Here is a 4925-nt window from a genome sequence, read left to right on the forward strand (position 1 = left end):
ACATTTTTTAAAATTATTTTATGTATTCGTATTTTATTTCATTGTATTTTTCATTTTCTTAAATATATTTCATTTTAGTGAAATTTCTAATTTTCTGATACTTTTATCATTTTTTAAATTATTTATTTTCTCTGAATTATAATTTGCACATGGAGTTGCTAAAGTTTCATTGTTTGCTCTGCTGTAGTTTCTTTGATGTCACTAAAATTTATGGTAGGATGATTTTTTTTTCGTCTCATTTGACTAACTTTTTCCTCTTTTGATTTTAGCAACCTTATTGTATCATACATCTGACCAACCAAGGGCAAGGTCAGTTCGTGTTCTAAGAAACTTCTCCCTTCCTGTCTGTTTCAACGTTAAAAACAGGAAATAACCACTAGCTCGAACAACCAGAAGTCCTTGAAACCAGTAGAACATGACAAAATGATATGCACTCCACACTTGTACAATAGCAAGTTTCCATTTTATTCAATGTTCTGACCAAAACAACCGTTATCCTGGTCAATTTCAATTAAACATATACGATAGTCAAACCATGACGAGTACAAAATAATTTGATCGTTAAGTTTAAAGCCAATTATTAGCCGAGAAAAAAATGTAGAAAGTCAATAATTAGTTAGACTCTATAGAGAGATGTTAAATATATAATAAAATAATGGAATTATCGTTAAACCCATGGTTACCATGCTCAAAACCTCGTAGTATCACTGTTTTGTAAAAAGTTGCTTTAAACATAGTAATCGGCCTACATTAAAAACTGAATGGTTTTGAATCAGGTCGAATAAACATTGTATTACAATTGTCGTTATTATGAGACTACTTTTCAACCACTGTACGAAACACATGATAACATATTCGATGACGAGGAACCCACTTTGAGACCAATAATGCTTGAAGACGGCTTGAATGGGTAATGAAGAAAAACTTTAATATAAGTTTAACATAACAGTAAACGTACAACGTTTCGACAAGGTTTTGTGATCATCACGTACAAGTAGTTTACACTGACACACATACAGGTACAGATACTGATGATGACAAAACCTTGTCGAAACGTTGCACGTTTACTGTTATGTTAAACTTATATTAAAGTTTTTCTTCATTACCCATTCAAGCCGTCTCCAAACATGATAACATAACTAACTGATAATGACGGCTGGTGAATATTCAGGACACTTGACATACATAGAGCTTTGTTTGTGATTCATTAAATTCTTATTTTCTGAGTTGGCTACTTCGTGGCGTGATAGTGAATCTGATAATAGATCGTGTTCTACTCAATACGTGCAAAAAATAATATTGGAAAAGGTTGGTGAGTATTTTACGTCAATAGACGTTAACGTTTGATGATGTTTCAATCATAACTTTATAGTTCAAAACTTCAGTAAGATTACCCTTTATCACACTCAGTATTTTGGACCATGTAATTAGTTTGTCAGTCTTTAAAGAAACGTACAGGGCGCTCATTTTAATAACTTTTAAGAGCGTCATTTTTAAAATTACAAGTGTATATTCACTTATGCTTTAAATGTTTTCTAAATGTATTTCGAATCCTAAACATTTTCTCAAAACTGTTATAGTTCTGATTTTTTAAAAACGTGTACTGTTCAGAATACGGATACATAGGCTAACCATTATCCTGTTTCTAGCTAGAACACAAATCGATGAAGTGTGAGAATAAAAAAAAAATATCCGTAAGAGAAAAAGTAATGATTTAAGTCTCAACATATATTTTTATTGTTATATAGTAGAATTTCGAATAGTCCGAAGCCGAGTTAACTGATAATTTAAATTTAGTAGTTAAATTGTACTTTGGATTTAGTATTTAAATATATGCCGATATATTAGTCAATTTACGATATTTGCCAACAAGATTGATACACACCGTTATCGTTTTTAACACAAATTCGTTTTAATATACACAACAGTACAATTTACAATAACAATTATTACAAATAGTTATTACAAACAATGATTTATAAACAAAAGTTTCACAAACTTAAAGCAAAAAATCCTTTCTAATCTGGAACTTGATATCTTATCTGGGGGTTACGATGAGCGAGTTGATGTAAGTACGATTCGCCGGGAAGCTAGCTAGCTATCTGTGCTCTGCCCACCACGAGTATCGAAACCCGGATTCTAGCGTTGTAAGTCCACAGACATACCGCTCTGCCACTGGGGGGGGGGGGGGTAGTTAAGACGGCTGAGCAACTGAACGTAGGTTAAAATCCCGTTTGAACTTAACTTTCATTAAAACTGAAAGAAAAAGAAAACTGAAACCAGTATGTTATCTTCGGTAATTATTACTCAATAATAAGTCAGGAAGCGGGAACTGTATGCGGTGAAATAAAAATTAGAACAGTTAGGTTATTGGATTAAACAAACAAATAATACATATATGTGTATATATATATATAGTAAGTACGTTAGGTTTCTTAGTATTAATTTAAATTATCTTGTAATTTTAAACTACTAAGTTTTGATATTTTTAAATAGTTTTATGTAGATGAGTTATTTGAATATCGAATCAATATGTTTGCCTTTTTTAAATTAAATATAGGAAGTCATCGGTGCTAATTTTTTTTAATTTTTTTTTGAAGAAGTACAGTACCTGGCTTCATAGTGTGTAGAGAAGTACAGGATCTGGCCTCATCGGGTGTAAAGAAGTACAGGGCCTTATTATTATCTGGAGAGTAAATATAATTTTGTTTATTAACTTTATTGCCAGGATGTTTAAATCCCTCCAGTATGCACTACAGATTATAGAAAACAACAATTATTATTATTCTATATAAGTACTTCATTTTTTAACCTGCATCATACTATTCAATATTTTGTTAACTTGAAATAAACACGCGTCCTCGACAATCCTGTTGCCAATCGGAATTGATAAGCTTTAAAGGTTACCTTGACAAACACTTCCTGCTCATGTGACGTGTACAACTTTTTCATATTTATTTACCCCACTCTATATAAGCGCGAATGTGGCTCTCTGTTCCTTATGTACGGCCACATCTTTAAAGTTAGAAACTCCAAATACAAGGTACAGATACAACTTTGTGCGGGAAGTAACATGGACTATGTGGCCGCGGCCTCAAAGATCATTTTGAGGCCGCAAATTGAGGCAAAGTGACCAATATGGCAATTTGTTTCTGTCGGTAATTCCTCTTATTCCAAGGGACACTCCAACACCATTCAAGAGGATTCACTTTCCTGTCAGATCGAGCTTTCCCATGACCATCAACAAAGCACAAGTTCAAACCCTTGACCTAGAATTGTCCTGCTTTTCGCATGGCCAGTTCTATGTTGGCTACTTTTAGAGTTGGAGCTGGCAAAAAATATATTCTTCTTTGTTGCCGATAGCAAGAAAAAAACTTTGGGCACAAATAAGCTTTACAGTAGATCAATAAATTAGCATGTAAATAATGAACTAAATCAAGTAAAGCCATTTTAATCCGAAAAACGCCGGGTACTCTGCTGGTAGTGTATAAAGAAGTACAGGACCTGGCGTTATAGTGTGTAGAGAAGTACAGGATCTGGCCTCATAGTGTGTAAAGAAGTACAGTACCTGGCTTCATAGTGTGTAGAGAAGTACAGTACCTGGCTTCATAGTGGGTAAAGAAGTACAGTACCTGGCTTCATAGTGGCTAAAGAATTACAGTACCTGGCTTCATAGTGTGTAGAGAAGTACAGTACCTGGCGTTATAGTGGGTAAAGAATTACAGTACCTGGCTTCATAGTGTGTAAAGAAGAACAGGATCTGGTGTTATAGTGAGTAGAGAAGTACAGTACCTGGCGTTATAGTGAGTAGAGAAGTACAGTACCTGGCTTCATAGTGTGTAGAGAAGTACAGTACCTGGCTTCATAGTGGGTAAAGAAGTACAGTACCTGGCTTCATAGTGTGTAGAGAAGTACAGTACCTGGCTTCATAGTGTGTAAAGAAGAACAGGGCCTTATTATTATCTGGAGAGTAAATATAATTTTGTGTGGGTAAAGAAGTACAGTACCTGGCTTCATAGTGTGTAAGGAAGTACAGGATCTGGTATCATAGTGTGTAGAGAAGTACAGTACCTGGCGTTATAGTGTGTAGAGAAGTACAGTACCTGGCTTCATAGTATGCAGAGAAGTACAGTACCTGGCTTCATAGTGTGTAGAGAAGTACAGTACCTGGCGTTATAGTGAGTAGAGAAGTACAGTACCTGGCTTCATAGTGTGTAGAGAAGTACAGTACCTGGCTTCATAGTGTGTAAAGAAGAACAGGATCTGGTGTTATAGTGTGTAAAGAAGAACAGTACCTGGCTTCATAGTGTGTAAAGAAGTACAGTACCTGGCATCATAGTGTGTAGAGAAGTACAGTACCTGGCTTCATAGTGGGTAAAGAAGTACAGGATCTGGCCTCATCGGGTGTAACGAAGTACAGGGCCTTATTATTATCTGGAGAGTAAATATAATTTTGTGTGGGTAAAGAAGTACAGTACCTGGCTTCATAGTGTGTAGAGAAGTACAGGATCTGGCGTTATAGTGTATAAAGAAGTATAGTACCTGGCGTTATAGTGTGTAGAGAAGTACAGTACCTGGCTTCATAGTGTGTAAAGAAGTACAGGATCTGGTATCATAGTGTGTAGAGAAGTACAGTACCTGGCGTTATAGTGTGTAGAGAAGTACAGTACCTGGCTTCATAGTGTGCAGAGAAGTACAGTACCTGGCTTCATAGTGTGCAGAGAAGTACAGTACCTGGCGTTATAGTGAGTAGTGAAGTACAGTACCTGGCTTCATAGTGTGTAGACAAGTACAGTACCTGGCTTCATAGTGGGTAAAGAGAACAGGACCTGGCTTCATAGTGGGTAAAGAAGTACAGTACCTGGCTTCATAGTGGGTAAAGAAGTACAGTACCTGGCTTCATAGTGGGTAAAGAAGTACAGTAC

This window comes from Limulus polyphemus, unplaced genomic scaffold (genome assembly GCF_000517525.1).
Source record: "Limulus polyphemus unplaced genomic scaffold, Limulus_polyphemus-2.1.2 Scaffold1589, whole genome shotgun sequence".
In the NCBI taxonomy this organism is placed as follows: domain Eukaryota; kingdom Metazoa; phylum Arthropoda; class Merostomata; order Xiphosura; family Limulidae; genus Limulus; species Limulus polyphemus.